We start from the raw sequence: 22,378 nt of genomic DNA on the forward strand, positions 1-22,378 counted from the left end.
AAAGTGCTAAAAGCAGTAAGAGAGAAAGCAATTCATTGTCTACAAAGGCAATCCAGAGTTCCCTCAGATTTTTCAATTAAAACCACAATTGTAGGGAAAGGAACACTTGAAAACCTAAATAAAACCATGGCTTCCAACACAAATTACTGTATGTAGTGAAAGTATCCCTCATAATAGATGGTGAAAGAAAAAACTTTCCATGAAAAACTCAATTCTATGATTATATGAACACAAAGCCAAACCTACAGAGAATACTTCAGGGAATATTCCACACAAAACAGTTGAACAACAAAACTCAGGAGCCTGTAAGGGAAAGATCACAGTAACCGGCACTGAAGCAGGCTCAAAACTGTACAAAGCCCAAGAAAGCACCAAACCCTATAAAGCTTCACTATAACAAGGATTACATCAAACCTCACAGCTGTAACTATTAATGGTCTTAACTCACCCATCAAAAGACACAAGTTAACAGACTGGATCAGATAGTTGTCCCCTTGAATCTGCTGCCATCCAGAAGCCCAGCACACCCTTAAGGATAAACACCCTCTCAGTGTGAAAGGATGGCAAATGTTTTTCCAAGCACATGTACATAGGAAACAAGCTGGGTGACTACATTAATATCTGACCAAAAAAAAAAAAAAACAACTTCAAACCAAAAGCAATCAAAAAGGACAAAGAAGGCCAATTTGTACTCATCAAGGGAATGATCCATCAAGAGCACATCACAATCCTGAATCTATATGCACCAAACACCAAACACAAGTGCACCACATTTTATTTAAAAGAAGCCTACTTGACAAAAAACAGAAATAAACCTCAATATCATCATAGTAGGGAAATTCAATACTCCACTATCATCGATAGACATATCCTCCAAGCAGAAATTCAACAGGAAAAACTAGCGCTTAACAACACCACATTTCAACTAGATCTAATAGACATTTACAGAATTTTTCACCCCAATTCTACCAAATACACAGTCTTCTCAGCAGCCCACAGAACCTTCCCCAAGATAGATTCTATATTATGGCATAAAGCATGTCTCTCTAAATTCAGAAAAATTGATATAACTAACTGCATCATGCCAGACCACAATGTGTCAAAGCTAAAAATTAACAATGGAAAGAACAGAAATTATGCTACCTCCTGGAGTCCAAACAACACAGTATTAAATAATGAATGGATTAGAAAGAAATCAAAAAGGAAATTGTACAATTTTCCAAAAGTAAAAAACAAAAACACAACATACAGAAACTTATTGGATACATAGAAGGCAGACCTAAGGGGCAAATTCATAACACTAAATATATTAATAAGAAAGACAGAGAAATCTCAGAATAATAAGGTAATCATCCATCTTAACTTACTGAAAAACAAGAACAATCCAACTTAAGTCACAATTGGAAATAAATAATTAAGAACAGAATTTAATGAATAGGCAAAAAAATAAGAAAACTGATGAAAGGAAAACTACTTTGTTGAAAAATTAAACAATTTGATAAACCTCTGGCCAATTCCCAGAAACATTAGAAATGAAATTTTGACAAAATTATAAATGAGGGGCTGGAGAGATGGGTTAGTGTTGAAGTGTTTGTCTGTGAAGCCTAAGGACCTTGGTTCAAGGCTGAATTCCCCAGTACCCATGTAAACCAGATGCACAAGGTGGCACATGCATCTGGAGTTTGTTTGCAGTGGCTGGAGGCCCTGATCCACCCATTCTCTCTCTCCATCCCTCTCTCTTTCTCCCTCCCTCTCTCTCTCTCACCCCCCCTCTTTCTCTCTGTCACTCTCAAATAAATAAATAAAAATAAACAAATTTTTGAAAAATAGAAATGAAAAGGGAGAGGCCAAAATAGACATCAATGTAATTAGAAAAATTATCAGGAAGCATTTCCAAAACCTATATTCCACAAAATTGGATAACCCAGAAGTAAAGGATGAATTCCTAGACACATACCAACTACCCCAAGTAAGTCCAGAGCAGTAGTAAATCTTCTAAGAAAACCTATTCCATTGCAATTGAAAATGTAATTTCAAAACCTCCCCAAAAGGAAACGTCCAGGATCTGATGGATTCTCAGGTGAATTCTAGCAAGGCTTTATTAATTCACTTAAATCACTTTTATTCAGTGGTTTTGTTTTTTCCATCACATAACTGGAGATCAGGAAATATTCTCCAACTCCTTCTATGAAGCTAGTATCACCCTAATACCAAAACTAGACAGAGATACAAGAAAACTATAGCCCTATATATCTAATGCATGTAGATGTAAAAATCCTGAACAAAATCCTTGTAAAGAGAATACAGCAGCACATTAAAAGCAACATCCACTGTGATCAAGCAGGCTACATTCCAGGAATGTAGGGGTGATTCATTATACAGAAATTGCTTACTATAATATACCACATATATAAACTTGAACAGCAGAAACACATGATCACTTCAATAGTTTCAAATAAGACTTTGACAAAAATACAGTGTCACTTCATGATCAAAACATAGGAGAATCTAGGTGTGAAGTGTTTATATTTCAACATAGTAAGACTGTATACAAAGCACTTACAGCCAAGATCATACCCAAAGGGGAAAGACTCAAAGAATATTCAAGACAGGATTTCCCACTCTCACCACTACCCCTCAACATAGTATAGAAGTCCTAGCCTACGCAATAAGATAGGAAAATGGTATAAATGGTATGTAAATTGGAAAGCAAGAAACCAAATATATCAGATTTGCAGATGACATGATCATATACATAAGTGACATGAAAGACTACCATAAAACTTCTAAAGGTGACAAATAACTTCAGCAAAGTTGCAATATGCAAAACACAAAAATCAGTATCTTCCAAAGAAAAATATACAGAAAAAGAAATCAGTGAGCTTGTCATGTTTCAATAGCCATAAAAAATAAAATAAAATAAATCAAATGCCTTGGAAAAACTGGATCCTTCTATCTGCTGTCTTCAAGAAACCCACCTCACCACTAAAGATCCACACCTCCTCAGGATAAAGGGTTGGAAAATGATATTCCAAGCAAATGGAAATAAAAGAAAAAAAAAAAAAAACCAAGCATGTGTTGCTATGAGAAAGGAAGGGAGGAGGGTACTTAATAGGTTGATATTGTATATATGTAAGTACAATGATTGTGATGGGGAGGTAATATGATGGAGAATGGAATTTCAAAGGGGAAAGTGGGTGAGGGGAGGGAGGGAATTAACATGGGATTTTTTTGTATTCATGGAAAATGCTAATAAAAATTAAAAATAAATAAATAAGCAAATAAATAGACTTCAAACCAAAAGTAATCAAAAAGGACATAGAAGGCCATTTCTCACCCATCAAGGGAATGACCCATGATGAGCACATCACAAGAATAAATATATGTGCCCCAAACACAGGGGCACCACAGTTTGTAAAACATATCTACTCGACAATGAAACAGAAATAAATGCCATTACCATTATGGTTGGAGACGTCAACATTCCACTATTATCAATAGACAGATCATCCAAGCAGAAAGTCAACAGGGAAATAACAGAGCTAAATAACTTTGTGGATCAACTAGACCCAATGGACAACTATAGAACTTTCCACCCCAGCTCTACAGAATGCACATTCTTCTCAACAGCCCACAAAACCTTTTCCAAAATTCACCATATAGTAGGCCCTAAAGTGTGACTTCATAAAGTCAGAAAAATTGAAGTAACATCCTGCTTCATGTCAGATAACAATTATAATTTATTTATTCATTTATTTCACAGTGACTGACAGAGAAAGATGGAGAGCCGGGGGGTGGGGGGGGGGGGATGGGCGTGCCAGAGCCTCCAGCCACTGCAAACAAACTCCAGACCCCTGAAACCCCTGTGCATCTGGCTAATGTGGGCCCTGGGGAAATGAGTTTTGAACTGGGGTCCTTAGTCTTCACAGGCAAGTGTTTAACTGTGAAGCTATCTCTCCAGCCCCAGATCACAATTCTTTAAAGCTAGAAATTAACAATAAGAATCGCATCAACTCCACCAACTACAGGAGACTAAACAACACACTTTTAGATAATGAATGGGTCATGGAAGAACTCAAAAAAGACCTATATTTGAATGATAATGAAAACACAACCTACCAAAACATGGGATTCAAAAAAGGCAGTATTAAGGGGAAATTCATAGCCCTAAATGTCTTCATTTTAAAGACAAAGATCACAAATCAATAACCTGACTGTCCACCTAAAGGTGCTGAAACAACAAGAAGTATCCAACCAAAGAGCTGCAGATGTAAAGAAATCATAATGATTAGAGCAGAAATTAATGAATTGGAAACTTAGAAAACAATTTTTAAAAATCAAGGAAATGAAGAGGTGGTTTTTGAAAAAATAAATAAGATTGTGAAATCCCTGGCCAAAGTGATCAAGCAAAAAAAAAAAAAAAGAAGTCTCAAATTAACATAATCAGAAATGAAAAAGGAGAGATCACAAAAGACATCTATGAAATTGGAGGAATCATCAGGGCAAAGTTTACAAAACCTCTATTACACAGAATTAAATAATCTACAAGAAGGATGAATTCCTAGACACATACCACCTACAAAAACTGAACTCAGAGCAGATTGGTCTCCTATACTAACCTACCACATCCATGGAGATTGAAAAGGTAATTTACAAACTTCTCCAAAAAGAAAGGTACAGAACCGGATGGCTTCTCAGCTGAATTCTAGCAAATATTTATAGAAGAACTGAAACCATGTTTTTAAAACTATTCCACATAATCAGAGACCAGGAAATCCTCCCTGACCTCTTTTTTTTTTTCTGTTTTATTCTTGGTTTTTCAAGGTAGGATCTCACTCTAGCTTAAGCTGACCAACATCATTCTTCACTGAGATTGGAAAAATGATCTCAAAATACATGTGGAATGGCAGAAGGCCTCAAATATCCAAACACCAGCCAAGAAACACCTCAGATAGTGTCACCATACCTGATCGTAAGCTATATTGCAAAGCCATAGTGACAAAAACAGCATGGTACTAGAATAAAACAAATGCTGCATGTTCTCCCTCATCTGTGGTTCCTAACCTGGAAAAGCTTGACATTCAGGCATACCTGACAGGCAAATCAAGGGGCAGACAATAAGGATGAAGGGTTTGGGAGGAGGGAAAAAGGAAGGTGAGGGCATACTCCAAAACTAGACCCAACATGAATTATTCCTATAGAAACCTTCCTCATGGATAGCAGACTAAAAGCTATAACTCTCTACAGGAGTACAGGAGAACCATTTGTCTGGTAAGAAGGGCTCTGAAGAGGGTGGAAAAAATCCTAACCCTAAATCATTTGGCTCTGGCTTGTAATACCCAGTACCAGAAATTGGTGACAATCCACCCTGAGCAGTTGATCAGGGAGATCTATGAGGTTTCCCAAACAAGACAGGTTTCTATCAAAGAACTTGATTACCGGCCCAAGATTAAATGTTGCTGAAGACACCATATGCTGCTGACACAGAACATTGAGAGGTCTGGCTGGAATCTACAAGGAAGCCAGTTCCCAGGTGTGTAGCCTACATCATGCTGGAAAGCACCACATGGGCTTCTGGGGGAAAATGGCCAACAATGTTGTGAGTAAGCAGAGGACACCGCTATATGAAAGGAAGCAGCCTGAGAAGATGTACACTCTGGGGTAATGGTGGCACCCAGCCATGGTTACAAGGACCACTCAATAGAAAGGAACCTATAGCTGGAACTGAGAAATAACTCAGAATTCGATGAAGACCAAGATTATGGTCTCCACTGGCAATCTTCCACTAGTTCTATTTTATTTTTTCTCAAAAGAGAGGCTACCCCCACCGAAATCTCACTAAATTAACAAATTAACAATGCTTATCCCCTTTAACCTACCCTTTCTCACTCTTTGTTGCAGAGTCTGCTTTACTTTTTGAGAAAGCAGTGAGAACCAAGAACAAACAAAATCTATCGACAAGATCAGAAGAGAGAGCTGACTCCCTAGCAGGAGACGAGCCACCCTGCCCACGTCAGCCGGGGCTCATGTGAAACCACACAGGAGCTGGCAAGATGAAGAAGAGCACTGTGCCAGGGCAAGGCTGGCAACTGTGTGGAAGATGGAGACAGACAGCACTGTGCCAGGGCAAGGCTGGCAACTGTGTGGAAGATGGAGACAGACACTGAGGACACTCAAAATGTTCAAAGCAGGAATCCAGTCACTACTGAGAACTTAACATGAAAGTAGACTTAAAATAAAACCTCCACAGCTCAGGGAATTTTATGGAAGAGGAGGTGGAAAGATTGTAAGAGCCGCAGGGTGGAGTGAATATGCAGTATCCACAGGTATTGACTCCCGCCAAAAGTGACGGAGTTCTCCTCTCGCAACTCATAACACACAACCCCATGGTGAATACCAGCAATCCCACTGAGGAGGGCCCTAAGAGGAATGGGGATAGGGAGGAAGGACTTGATGGTACCAACACATGATGTGCCCATACAAACATTCTATTATATATATATATATATATATATATATATATACACACACATATATATATATATATATGTATATATATTTTTTTTTAACAAAGCTTATATCTGGAGATGCAAACACAGCTTTCATCAGTTTCTAGCATACAAGGGAGTTGGAGTCACAGTTTCTGCTCAACAAAATTTAAAACTTGCCACAAAACTGGACCTGCTAGGCAACTCCCTTTCTTCCCTTTCTGGGAGTATTTATCTTATCCTTTCTGTTCCTGATTCATCATACTGTATTGGAACAGAAAAGAAAGACCAAACCTTGTTATAATGTTGAGGTTGGTGGTTTCTATCTTCAAAGTATTGTGGAGAACTGACGTAGATAAACGGTATCTGTAGGTAATTGACTGGACCACATGTGAGGCACAGGTTAAATTGAATATTGACTCTAATAACTTTTAGATAGCAGTCCAAATTTCCCTTCCTTCCCTCCCTCCATCCCTCCCTTCCTGCTTCCCTCCCTCCCTCCCTCCCTCCCTCCCTCCCTCCCTCCCTCCCTCCCTCCCTCCCTCCCTCCCTCCCTTCCTTCCTTCCTTCCTTCCTTTCCCCTCCCTACCATCTTTCTTTTTCTCTTTCTTTTGAAACAGGGTATTACTTAGTATTTATTCAGGACAAGACTAGGACTATATGAAGCCAAAGCTGGCTTTGACCTTGAGACCTTCTTGCCTCAGCCTCTTGAGTGATGGAATGCCTAGTTCATTGTCTCATGAATATATGAGAAAATAAACATTTTACCTCTTGAAATTATATATGGCTCTGGTATTTCCTTGGCTATAAGATGCAAGTTTAAAAGACAATGTTAACTTCAGCTAAAAGCCTTTAAAAACTAGTGTTGCATTAATCACTTTTCCTAAACTGCTGCGTCAGAGAAAAAAATGCATACCAGATGGGTAAGTCTCTATCATCACCTGGACCTCTGAATGTGTAAAACAACAGTATAGACTTCTGTCCTGAGATAGCTATGAGATATCAGCAAGAAAAAAGAAAACAATCTTTTTAAATACTAAAGTTTTTATGGCTTCTGCACAACACATTCTATCTTGACAGATACACATATATATTTTTGAAGAACATGATATCCTGTTTTATCTAGTTTCTCTTCAGTCTGGAAAAAAATGCTAAGTAAGTCAAAAGCAACTCTATTTGGTTAATAGAATTGTCTTCCTTTTGGATATTTTTCAAAGTTTTACTTTGGAGATAACATCCTTTACTGCGGTACTTAAATAATATTCAAACCAGTCAAGGAGGTTATTTGATCATGCATGCATGTGCGCAGATGCGTGCACACACACATACACACATTATGACCTATGTATAAAACTAAAAGTGTAATCCATATATTTTCCTCTAACAAGTTATTTTAAATTGACATCCATTGAGCACATGAGGTTTTGTCCTATCTCATGAACAGAAACCATCTTGACTCTGGAGCCCTGCTCCCTGTGGCTCATTGTGGACCATCCTCACCACTATCTTCATCTGTGACTCATTGCATTGTTGTGACTGATACAGGCCATTCGTTTCTTCCTCGTCAATGAGTACATGCACAAGAGCATGGAGAGCAAAAGACTTGTGAACTCAGATGGGCCTCTACCCTAATAGGACCTCCTTGCCCCTGGTTTATTGTCCTACTACTGCATAATTGGTATTTTTTTATTTTTATTTTTTACTATTTTTGGACAAAGCTTCTTTTTTCACTTCATACTAGAATGCTATACAAATTGTGAGGCCCATTCTGAATGCCTGAGCAACTCTCTAGTTTTTCTTGAAACACTTTTACTTCATCTATGTTTTTTTTTCAATATACTTTTATATTTAGTTACCATAGTAATGTCCACAGTGATGCATCCATATTCATGTACGTGATGCACAATGATCATGTCAGGGTAACTGGCATATTTGTCACTTCACGCAGCTTCCATTCCTCTATTATAGGGTCATTTGAAATTCTCTCTCCTTGGTTTGAAACATTGAGCTGTTATCAACCATAGTGATCCTACTGAACTATACAACTTTGGATAATATTTCTTTGCTCCACCTGTTCCTTAACTTATTAACCAACTTCTCTCCATTTTCCTTTCATTCAAGTCTTCTGTGGTTCTGTTCACTCTGACGTTGTGCTCAGTTTGAGATCAATGCTTGCAGTTATCATGTATACATGAGGCTTGTGGCTTATCTACTGAGCTTGCCTTATTTAACTTAAAACCGTGTTCTCAATTTCCATCTACAGGATTCCAATCTTATATTAATGAGTAATATTCCATTTTGTTCAAATGCTTTTTATTTGCATGTCATCCCATGTGACAATAGCTATTGTTAAGGACTGTGATAATAGATTTCTCTCATATATGTTAATTCGATTATCTTTGGATATATACTCAAGAGTGGTTTGCTGGATCATATGGTAGTTTTAGCTACCTTTTGTAAGGAGTTTGCATGATGTTTTCTTTCCAGAATGATATTACTAAATTACATTTCTTTCAAAAATGATTCAGAGTTCTCCTTTTTGATATCTTTCCCAACATTTTATTTTTGTCTTTAGATAAATAGCAATCATTGCAATCTTGAGTGGCATATATCTTATTGTGTTTTAGATTCATATTTCTCTGATAACTACTAATTTTAATGATTTTACATATATGTTGGTCATTTGCCTATATTTCTTTGAGAATTGTCTATTAACTCTTCACGCATCTTGTTAATGGCTTTTTTTTTTTTTTTTTGGTCTTTTTGCTGTTGAATTTTCTGAGATTCTTGTGTACTTCATCAATTATAGATTTTTGGAAAAATAGATTGCAAGTAATTTCTAACTCACTGAAATCTTGACTTTTTTTCTTTTGTTATGTAACAGGTATTTTTGGTTTAACACAATAATAGCTATTAATATCTGTACTTTGGGGCTTATCTAGAAAGAGTCCTTTCTCAAAACAATGCCCTTAAGTATTTTCTTATATTAATTTTGTCTTTCTAGGATTTTCTAATGGAAAATTTAGGTAAAAGTTTGCATTCAACTATTGTGTTAGAGCTCAGGCAAACAAATGCAAACATAGAAATATTGTCATCAAAAATTCCATCACAAAACAACAAAAAAAAGTTAATCTAAGATCAACTAGCAAAGTGGTGGTAAAAGAAACAAACACCATTGATCTATCAAATTCCTAAACGATCTAATGTCAGTTATATGAGTCAACATAGTTTCCTTTCACGTTAACCTAGCATGACTTGGGCTTCACCTCCTGGATCTAAGCAACATTTACCAAATATTCTTTCACTCTGCAGTGTCTCATTTCTTCCCAGAAATTTTGCAAGAAATTCTAAAGTTTGTGTTTAGATATCATAATTAATAAGCTTAGTCCAATAGGTAGGGTGCTTGTACTTCATGTCTGGGGACAAAAGTTCAATACCTATGTTAAGAATTTGGGCATGGTGGCACCCCTATTGAAGCAGAGACAAAAAGATCCCTGGAGCTCCTTGGCTATTCACTGTAGCCTAACGAGGCTGCTTCTAGACACTGAGTCCTCCTATATAAAAACAGGTAGATAACAACTGAGGAATGACTCCTGAGTTTATTCTCTGGCTTCCATATCCACTCATATATACTTACATGCACACCATTATACACACATCAGCCTGTACCTGCATGAACACACACATACAACATATCTTATATAAAATAATATTTTGTTAATATTCGTTGTGATTATTAAGTACTGGAATGTGCTATGCATTCAGTGTTCAGTACAGAATAGTAACTATAGAATAAAATAGAAAAAAAGATAAAAATGTTCTTTGATTTTTTTCTGGACTAATTGGTTTTTAATAAACACTAAATGCTATAATTCTTGTTTTGGTTTAATATTTATTAAAAACACCACATATCCTCATATAATTCACAAAGTACCTAATGTACCCTGTGTGAACTGATATAATTATAGAAAATCAAACCTTAATGTTCTAAGTTTTTTTAATTCTATACTTGCAAGGTAAATCATTCCCACTTACTTGTTCTTTTAAAATAAAAGTGGTAAATGGGATGAAATGAAAATATATGACAATTATATTATGATAATATGACTAAAGTATTAAGATGAATTGCTAATCATTACATAGCAAATTACAGCTTTTGTATGGAGAAAATAATACCTTACATATATAGTGAATAATATTACACTTGGGCTAATATGGTTGTAAGTTAATTATAGACTACACAGCTGATTTAGTTTCATTTACCTAAGGAGCTGTTCTGACCCTGCTGCAGATTAATTATATCTTCAGGAATACACTCTCATTTATCATTGTCACTTGAAGTACTATAGCTCTTAGCAAGAGGAAAGGGCTTTTTCTAATGTTAAAAAAAAAATCCTTACTTGAGAAATATTTTACAAGTTTAGTCATTAAAAGCCCATGACAGCTAAAACCAGGTAAGATTAAATTAGATATGGAACATTAGAATAGTTCATATACCAGAAACTAAATGATGGTAAGAAAATAAAGACCATGTCATAATCATGGAAGTCATTCAGAAGTTATTCCTAGATTTTACAGCATATGGGGGGGGGGAGATTTTCGTTCAAAAATCATGCAAGGAAACGTATGCCGCATTATGAATTCCTTAGCATATATTAGGTAGTTATTTTGAAATTTTAATTCTTTAAACTTATTGGAAATATTCATGAGGCTAATATCCTTTTTCTTTCACATATACTCTTTGTACATTTATATATTCCTATTTATTTTAACTGTCCTAGGAAACTTACATGACATGTATCCAGCAAGGAGAATGCGACTAAAGGCAAGCAATAGAAATGAGTAAGAAATAGTAGCTTCAGATTATTCAATCTTAGATAATATATAATTTAATCTATTTTACAACTGCTATAAGTCAATATAGGTGCCAAGAATATATATTTGTTTTCATACTTTTCATTGTGTTACAAGGCAAGCAATCTATCACTGAGGTATGTCCCAGCCCTTAAAAGTAGGCACTCTTGGTCTGGGGAGATGGCAAAATGGGAACAGCACTTGCCATGCAATGCCATTTGCTTTTGTTAGCATCACCAGACCTCATGTAAAAGCCAGGAGCCATGGCATGCTGCTGTATTCCTGCCATGCCTAGGTAAGAAGGAAACCAGAGTAAAAGCACTTACTGAAATAACAAGAGACCCTGCCTGAAAGCATTAAGGTGGTGGCGGTGGGGGGGGGGGCAACTTAAAGCTGTCCTCTGACTCCATACATTCATCATGATGCTAAGCAACTTGCACAGAATTGAACATGCATACACATGTACTAAAACTGAAAAATGAAAAAAAAAAAAAGACTAAACATTCTGGAATAACTTCCATGCTTTGATTACAAGAGCCAGAGTTGAGGAAAGACTAGCAAGCAGATGATAGTGTATAGCATGTGATTCATGTTAAAAAAAGATATGTAAGGAAGCCAGTCATGGTGGAATATGCCATTACTCACAGCACTAGGGAGGCTGAGGTAGAAGGATCTCTCGAAGACTACATGATGAATTTCAGGTCAACCTGGGCTAGAGCAAGACCCTACTTCCAAAAGCCAAAAGTAAATAAAAATATATGTGATGAGTTAGACATATGTCAAAAAGCCATTGAAAAAGATATGAACATGATAGATGATGATAGAGATATAGACAGATGATAGATAGATAGATAGATAGATAGATAGATAGATAGATAGATGATAGATAGATAGATAAGTAGGTAGGTAGGTAGATAGATAGATAGATAGATAGATAGATAGATAGATAGATAGATAGATGGATAGATGGATAGCTAATAGATAGTTAGAGGCCTGAGATGATTAACAGGCAAAGAAGAATTGGCTACAACTTGGATATGACTACAGGGTGAGTGTTTTTGGGAGAAATCAGAAGCTAGTGATGAGGATGGTGAGATAAACAATGTTGATGATATGAACAAGGAACTTAGTCACAAACAAGGAATTTCCGAAACCACGGGGACTTGGAACATATTAGGATAAAGATGAACAAGTGCCAGATCATCAAACAAAACTTGACATTCACCAGCATACAACTGCAGCTCTTAGGAGCCTAATTGCTAGGAAGACCCTGGGCCTAACAACGACAACAACCAAAAATAAAAATAAAAATAAAAATAAAAATATCAAGGCAGAGAGCAGAGAGATTCATGAGGAGACAAATTGATAGTGAGAATGAAAACTGAGGTTGATCTTGAATACCTGGGATCTAGACAAATGGAAACAAAATGTTTAGGGGAAAACTATACAAACAGCAGTGTACTTTGTTTAGTTGTGAAATGCCAAGAGATCCAGGTGAAGTATCTAGAGGATGCGTTCATCTGCATGGAAGGCAGCTGAAGGAATGAAGGGGAATGAATACAGTAGAAAGAGAGACAGAAAGGAAACAGGAGAATGGAAAATCATTCTTAAACATCCCCAGAAATTAACGAGTACATGAAGTTACATAGCATGCTGAAAGTGACATAGACCCAGCAAGATGGTCAGAAAGTAAGCACATCAATTCAAGAACTAGAAAATCATTCAAGGCAAAAGAGTTGCAAATCATCCAGAAAGATAGTACTATTGGAAGGGTTAATCCTTTGTCAAGGGTTATAAAGGTGATAAAAACTATGCCTGCGTCATGGGAGGGGATTACAAGAGGAACTGTAGAAACCATTTGTTTAGCAAGTGGGTGATTAAGCACTGAAAGTTAAAAACAATTATTTTACACTCTGAAATTACCTAAGAATCATTATTTTAAAAATGTTGAGACATACCTCCCATTTTACATGTACATTTCTTACATTAATTTTTAAATATAGTTACTTAATATTTATTCATTTATTTGGGGAGGGAGGATGGAAAGACAGACAGAGAATAGACCAGGGCCTCCTGTCACTGCAAATGAACTCCAGAAGCATGAGCCACTTTGTCCATCCGGTTTTATATTGGATCTGGGGAATCAAAATCTGGCCAGTGGATTTTTGTAAGCAAGCACTTTTAACTTCTCAGTCCTTGCTCCAAGGCTACATTTTTTTACATTAATTCTCTTTAAAACGTTGGATATTAAATATTTTAAATCAATTATGTACTTTTCCATGGAGATGAGAAATCTTTATCAATAATAAAAATATATGGCCAGAGAGGGCACAGGACATGTGCTTCCTGTGCACGAATAAGACTCTGAGTGGTCCTGAGACTCCCAGACACTGAATCTCCAAATCCCATGAAAATGACTAGGCATGGCCACACTTGCCTGTAACCCTAATATCTCAGAGGAGCAGAGATCCAAGCATCTATGGGGCCCTTCAAGTTCTGGAATCGGGAAAGAGACTCCACTTCCAAACAAAACCTGGTCAAAGAGCGATGGCCTGGGCCACCCTGACGTTTTGTTGTGGCAAGCCACTCTATCCACACAAAAATGACCATACGGGTACCATACCACACCACAACACACACATGCACTCCAAATTCCACACTCATGAACCTGTACACAGGCAAACTCAAGCCAAACAGCAACAACAAAAAGAAAATAAATGACAAGGTTTCTTGAGTAACTAGAAAATGCAATGAAAAGTACCTCAAAGTATATGTAAGTCTGACTAAAAATAAAGCATGTTTTCTAATGGAAAACATTAGCAATAACTTGCTTAATGAAATAAAAATGCTTTTCTAATATGTTAATAAAACAAAAATAGTAATTTTATTTTCCGATTGAAAACTTTATTTTGATATTTTTTGTGTATACAATCAACTTACAATATTTGTGTTTGGTTGTCAAATAAAGGCTTTCTTTGTGAAGAAATATCATTATTTTATATTTTGTATATAATTTATTTACTGTTAGCTACTTAGTTGAAAGTAAGTTAATTGCCATTTGCCATTGAAAGAGGAAGAGTATGTAATAATAGGAAAAAATATGAAATTAAACTTGTCAAAACTTTTATATGTAAAATAAATTGATTTACAGTATAACCATGAAGTACATGAACTTAATTATTGGTTCTTATGAAAGATATTTACTCAATTAATTCTTCCTTAAGATAAATTATTTCAGGGAAAAAGTTTACAATTTCCCACAAAGATAGGTAATTTATTTTTTGAGTAAGAATATTTTTACCACTATAGAATTAATGCCCTTATAAATTTCTTGTTACCTTAAAATTGCAAAAGTTCAAAATATTTTTTTTCTATAATAATATTACAGAAAGCCTAATGACCCAGCTACAATTTCACATTACCTACATAAGCCAGATGCACAAGGTGGCACATGCATCTGGAGTTTGTTTGCAGTGATTAGAGGCCCTGGCACGCCCATTCACTCTATTTTTCCCCTGCTCTCTCTTTAATAAATAAAATATTTTAAAGACAATTTTAAAAATACATTAAAAATTGATCATGCTTAAGGCATAATTTTATTGGCCTCAATACTAACCCCCCCCCCTTTTTCCTTCTGAATCAATGACTCTTAGTAAATTTCAGTAGTAAAAATAGTTCTTATTCATTTTCAGTCAAGTCAGAGAAAAACGATAGTGTCAGAACAGGCTGATAACTGAAGAATTTCTGATCAGCAACAATTTCACGAGCTGTAAATTTATGGCTATGAGAATTATGTAGTCATATTTTTTTCTATGCTGGCAGAATAAGAGGCTCTCAGTGACTCTCTGAGACTGAAAGATATTAAATCTTCAGCAGGGAAATATATATTTGATAGGACATTTGGGTGGTAATATACGTGGTGTACTAAAAGTCCACTTGTCTTTGTCCAATTCCTCTGAGACTTGGAGAATATTTCCACAGTCATCAAAGACCCAACACTGACTGCAGGAAAGCTAATGTGGGGAGGGTTTCATTTCCAAGTTGTTTTTCACTCTTACATTGTGATGATATTTATTTCTGGATATGTTCTGTAGAAACACTCAGATCCTCCAAGCAGCCTTTGCCATTCTTACTACCTCGCCTATCTCTGCTCACAGTGCTGATTTCTGGAAGGAAGTGTGTCCAAATTGGAATTTACCAGGATAATTAACAGTGGTTGCAAAAATCAATACTGAATGCAGGAAAACAGAGTCAGGCCAACATGGTCTTACATGATTCCTGCTATATTGCTGTATGCATAATGATGTCAACAAGCCAAATGTAATTTATCTCATTGGAAACATTTTCATAGATAAAATCCATGGGAATTTCTGACTTGTCCTCAGAGACCTTTAGGTAGAGATATAATTCATGGACCTTAATTATGGCTGATTACATCCACATTGTTAGCTGCAAAGATGTTCACCATGACACTTGGTAAGAAATTGCTTTGCTTAAGGCTGTCACTCTTTTAACATGTATTGTGAGTGAAACATAAAGTGTCCTCAGTATTGATTCTGAAATCTGTGTCAAAGTGGCTCTTAAATTTTAATCTTAACAGATCAAAATGAAAGGAAACACAAATGGGGAGAATTTCTTTTTAAAGAGTCCGCTACAGTGCTTTAATTGTACAGTAGCACTCTAGTGTCCTAGAATTCTCACATTTTTTCTGACACCATGATCTCCCATGTATCCATTATAATATTATCCTCAGAATGAGATCCGCCACTAAGAATGCACCAGAGGAAGGACTAGGAAACAAACTTTATGACTAAAGTACTAATGAGAGCCGGATTCCAAATGCTCATGGAAGCAGGGTACTTTAGATTTTAGACTTTTAGGCTATATTCGTGTATCATTAAAACTTAAGAAATGATTAGGTTAATTACTCATAAAGTCAATATTGGGTTAATGTGGTTGTCCATATCTTTTAACAGGGATAGTTTTGTATACTAACATATCTTTTTCCTAATACACAGATGATACTAACTCTACTGTAAGATGAAATGCATTACTTTGATAAAAATATATCACAGTGAAGAGACAGTAATATTTAAAGTGACTTCTAATTATTGTTTTGATGAGGGAATTATACCACCCTTTGTATAGCATGGAAACTCTGAAATATTATGTCCTATGCAATTTTAAAAAGTAAAAGCTTTTGTAATGGGTGCTATCATGGAATATGGATTTTGTAGCTCATACATCTGTGAGCAATTTTGTTTTTGTTTTTGTTTTTCGAGGTAGGGTCTACCTCTACCCCTGGCTGTTGTGGAATTCACTACGCAGTCTCAGGGTGGCATTGAACTCATGGTGATCTTCCTACCTTTGCCTCCCAAGCTCTGGGATTCATGGCATGTACCACCACGACCAGCCTGTGGGCAACTTTTAAACCAGCATTTTAGCTGAAAATTGATTGTCTAGTATAGAGTCCCAAGGATTAGAGTATGACAAAGCACAGTCAGTTTTGCTATGGACTGTAGAAGCCACAGCTCCTAACAAAACCGAAAGACTAAAACAGTAAAATCAATGAGCCAGAGAATTTGAGAGCTTTGGGATGCCCAAGGCCTAATCCCTGAAAGGTGGTGGTGGGTGGGGGAGGTAGATGAGAACAAATGTGAACCTTAAGAAATGAAAGGAGATATTGTATAAAATAGAACTGGATTAAATAACTCAGGCAACTCAGCACACGTCATCTCATGTTGCAAAGTGCATCAAATAATTCCATATAGAAATCAGCAGTGAAATTACGGTCCTGCACGACGTGTCCCTTTCTCCCCCTCTACCTCCATTGTATCTACCTCCTGACAGTGAAAATGCGCACACTTGCCGTCTCACAAGAGGGTAAATGCTAAATGTGTGAGAACTAGTTTTGTCTCCTATACTGATTCCATTTTTGTTCCTAGTGTTTGACGACAGTCTGGCGCACAGGGACTACTTACAGCTGCAAGCAAACACACGGAAGTATTGTATATGTGAACACAGGGAACAGACACAAAAAATCGTGAATAGAAACGATCACAACAGGGCTGGAGAGATGGCTTAGTGGTTAAGCGCTTGCCTTGTGAAGCCTAAGGACCCCAGCTCAAGGCTTGGTTCCCCAGATGCACAAGGGGGCGCATGCGTCTGGAGTTCGTTTGCAGTGGCTGGAAGCCCTGGCGCACCCATTCTCTCTCTCTCTCTCTGCCTCTTACTCTCTCTGTCTGTCGCTCTCAAATAAATATAAATAAAGAAATGATCAGAACAGCACCTACAGCTAATTCTATGCAGTTAAAGACACACACACACACACACACACACACACAACCAAACCTCAAGTCATCATTGAAACCATTTAACAAGGGGCAAGAGTGCTTTGGTTTTGAAGTTAATATTTGGATGAGAATTTAACCTTCACAGTATGGTTATATAAACACTTATGCATATTTGAATAATCTTGTGAAATATTAAAGATAAACAATGGTTTTGATTTACTCTGAATTGCATTATGAAACAAATATTCCTTTTACTCCTTTGCCCCACGTACCATGGATAAACTTTACTAACACTCAGGTCATACTCGTCCTTTTTCACGTGTTCTTAGACATGCTGCTACATAAAATCATGTGTATCTGCTTGTCAGTGAGTGTTTGGGAACGAAAGCTCTCAAATCTGGAGGAGCATGTGGCACACCTAATTCCATGAATCCCTTCACCTCCTTCCGGAAGTTTCAGTATTGGCCCCTTCACAAATGAAGAAGAAATGTTTCCTTATGATAAATGTGCTCTTGCCATACAGTTTTCTGACTGACACTCTTTTGCAGGCATCCGTAACTTCTGAGATGACATATGTTTAGCTCCTCCCCAGTGGCATGACAGTAGATATTTCTAACATCATGATTATGGATAAATATTCCCCAATGTTAGGACAATAATATTATGGGCACACTGACTTTTGGAGTCATTTACTTGAAGATCAGATTTTTAAATTTTAAGAGGTATCATGTGTATTAACGAAGAGAGCATAAAATCCTACATCACTTTGAAAAACAGCCTAGAAAACTAAATGTACACTAAATCACAAAATATTCATTATAATAATAGTCCACTTCCTTTGTTTTTACTCAAGGAAAATCAAACTATTTGTCAATAAAAAGAGATATTATCAGATTATTCTCCAAAAGATTATTGACAGGCCCATCACATATCACAAAATATCCAATTTTAACATATGGATGTAACATTTAGAGTCTAAAAGAAAAAAAAATGTGGTAAACCATTATATTCCATAAAAAGCATAAGGGTCTTTTCATCTGTTTATTCATTCAAATTATGTCACACTTTTTAGTGTCAGCCAACTTTTCTACTAGAGAATTTACTGAATTATTGAGACTATGTTGCGCTATGTAGACGAGGCTACATAAATAAATTTTAAAACAATTTTTGTGTGTTTTCTGGTTTTGGAGGAATGAATTCACTCTAGCCCAGGCTGACCTGGAACTCACTCTCTAAATCAAGCTTGCCTGAAATTCAGTGTTCCTACTTTATCTTCCCAAGGGCTAGGTCTAAATTATCATGCTTAACTTAACAGAACTGGCTTGAAACAAATCATAAATAAGAAAACACTTAATTTTCTTTCTCGTTAATAGTTTGAGATTTCTGTCTTATCTTCAGCAAGCGTCTCCTACTTCAAGAAGACAATAAATTTTATCTTTTCTTCTATTAACACATGAGTCTATTGTTTGCATTTTTACTTTTAATTTGAATTATAGTACACATGAATATGAAATAAAGCTATAAATTTACTTCGATTCCAATGGATAGGTACTTCTTTCATATTATTTATTATTCCTTTCATCCCTGCCCAATGTTTTTATATTTTAATGTCTAGTAAATATCATATTTCCTATATTTCTATAGTTGGCTTGTTTGGCTTAACTTTATATATAGTTATATTTGCATATTTTATTACTCCAATTATGTTACACAACCTGCAGTACATAGTAAGAACACTGATCATTGTAAGAATATTAATTCAAGAAATTATGACAATTTTTATACAATTATATTCTACAGTTTATGAAGACAATCCTATTAGAATTCTCAGTAGTAATGAGATAAATGTATATAGTAGTTTTGGAAGACCTGTTCTCTTAATAATGGAATAGGAACATGAGATCACTGATTGTTATTAAGCTTTATTTGATAACTTATTATAACTATGCTTTTCCTCATATAACAAACATCTCTCATTGAAAGCAAAACATTATTTGTAGATTTGCTTATATTGTTGATTAAAGTTTGCTAATTAAAGTAATAAATGGCAACATCAAAGACAGTAATGTTGTCTCAAAAATATACCTATTTAATATTAACTTACATTGGCTTATTTGCTTTATCTTTAGTTGATGAACACTTACTATGTATATCAAAAAGTTATGAAATTCTCATGTTTTTCAATATTGATATATTTTAAATTCCTCACAGTTAAATCATCTCAGTTTTTCAAAAGGTTAACTGAACTTCTGATATTATTTTGGATGCCTTCAATATGTCATAAATAAAACATCTTGTACTTTCTTCTTTACCTATTTCTTTAATTTTTCAGCATTCTTTTTGATAGATACTTCTAAAATATAGTTTCTATATGTGCTCATTCTTTATATTACCTATGTCTACATTTCATTCATATATATATATGTGTGTGTGTGTGTGTGTGTACTCATAGTTATCCATATTCTTTATATCAATATATAATCAATATTTATAGATTAGCTATGACAAATTTATATCCTTATATATCTATATTTTAATTTGAAATTTGTACTTTTTTGATGCAAGCCCATGAGATTAGCCTTTTATTGTGCAACAGATGAGAGCAAGAGAAAGGGAGTGAGGGTTGGCATGCCAGCGCCTCCAGCCACTGCAGGTGAACTCCAGATGTGTGTGCCCCCCAGGGAGCACGTGCGACCTTGCATGCTTGTGTCACCTGTGCATCTGGGTTATGTGGGACGAAGAGAGTGGAACTTCCATCCTCAGGCTTCGCAGGAAAGCACCTTAAGCACTAAACCATCCCACATAGGCCTAAATTTGTATTTTCTATTATACAGTTAACTATGATAATATTGTATCTGTGTTATAAATTTTCTCTCCTTGCTATATTAGCTTATACTCTCATAAATATCTACTTAGAAGCAATATTAACATCAATTGGTTTGTGATCTCTCAAGAAAATGAAGTAATAAATTTTCCTTTGAAATATCATGTACAGCTATAGATTTCCAATATAGTTTGCTAGCTTCATTTCACTTTCACTGTGGATTCAAAAATTATCTGTTAATATACTGCAGCATTTTTAAATGTTGAAATTTTTAAATAAGCCTTTTATTACACTCCCTCAAGTGACAGAATTTTTTCTCATAATTTAGACTTCATAATTATTATATTTTTATACAAATTTTTTTCCCTGTGGCAATGTATGAGACTGATATTTTAAAATATTTTTATTTATTATATTTGCAAGTATGGAGAGAGAGAGAGAAAGAGAGAAAGAGAGAAAGAGAGAAAATAGGTGCTCCAGGGCCTGTAGCCACTGCAAATAAAGTTCAGGTGTATGTGACACTTTGTGCAGCTGGATTTATGTGGTTATTGGGGAATTTAACTTGGGTTGTTAGATTTTGAAGGCAAGTACGTTAACCTCTGAGCCATCTCTTCAGCCCAAGACTGATTTTAAATGTAATTTGGTTGTTAAAAATACACTATTTGTTAAAGTTATAGACATTTCACAATCAGCAGTTATAGAATAAGCCTTGGTGTGTGTCAACAGATGAATTATAAAGAAAATGTGATGTATGTACATAACCAAGACTTAGCTTACTAGTTAAGTTAAACTAAATTGAGTGAAATGAATTGTGTATAAATTTTCACACTAATACAGTCATCTGTATGAACATTTTCCATATCAATTTGAATTAGGAGGAATTCTCAGGATCCAGACACATTATATTTTTCTTTAAGGAATAAGAAGATCATACTATTAACTACATATTACAGTTGAAATTTCATAAAAAAAGTACCCTTTGAGGCATATATATATATATATATATATATATATATATATATATATATCACATATATTTATATTTGTAACTCTTTAAGGGAGGATACTAAATAGAAACCATATGGCATAGGTAAATGAAGAGACATGCAAATTAGATAATTTGATCAAGGACCCATGGTATCTTGGCTATCATAATGCTAATAACTTATTAAAATCTGTACTTACTTGTTTCTGTATGTGCAAGATAAATTATATTTACAGGAAGTGACATAAATAAAAAAGGAACATAATACTAACAATAACAGTGTTAATATTTATTTAATAAATGAATATGTAACTTAAAACAATAAATTATTTCCTTAAGAATTAAATTTCAAATTATTTTTACTGATAAGCAATATTTTCAATATAGGGATCTAAAAGGAATGAAGTCACTCATTTTCCTTATTAACAAACTAATAACAGTAGCATTCTTTTTTTTTTTTTTTTTTTCCGAGATAAGGTCTAACTCTTGCTCAGGCAAACCTGGAATTCACTATATAGTCTCAGGGTGGCCTCAAACTCTCAGCAATCCTCCTACCTCTACCTCATAAGTGCTAGGATTAAATGTGTGCTCCACCAAACCCGGCTAAAAATAGCATTCTTTACAGATTTTAGTAGTTAATAATGCTATGTAAAACACAGAAATAAAAATAAAATAAATTTGATTATAGACTCTCACTTTTTTATTACCATACAGTTTTGTGGCACTTGAAATTGTATGTTACTAGCCATTTTAATTTCCATCTAACCATGTGTTAAACCAATAAGATAAAATAACATCTTACCCTTGTTTAACCTATGAAAAAGTCATCAATGGCTGATTCAGTCTTAAATGAATTCATAAGCTAATTATATGCATAAGAAGAAGCACTGTCTTAACACAAAGATAAAACGACTTTAAACCTTGAAAATCTTGA

At 35.3% G+C, this 22,378-nt stretch overlaps 1 protein-coding gene across 8 annotated transcripts in view; it reads right to left on the reverse strand.

Annotated features, from left to right (window-relative positions):
- The window catches only part of Dgkb (diacylglycerol kinase beta), a 690,706-nt gene that overhangs the window by 369,719 nt on the left and 298,609 nt on the right, over nt 1–22,378 (reverse strand). The gene's annotated exons all lie outside the window — the stretch shown is intronic.

The sequence above is a fragment of the Jaculus jaculus genome, chromosome 16 (assembly GCF_020740685.1).
Source record: "Jaculus jaculus isolate mJacJac1 chromosome 16, mJacJac1.mat.Y.cur, whole genome shotgun sequence".
Classification (NCBI taxonomy): Eukaryota; Metazoa; Chordata; class Mammalia; order Rodentia; family Dipodidae; genus Jaculus; species Jaculus jaculus.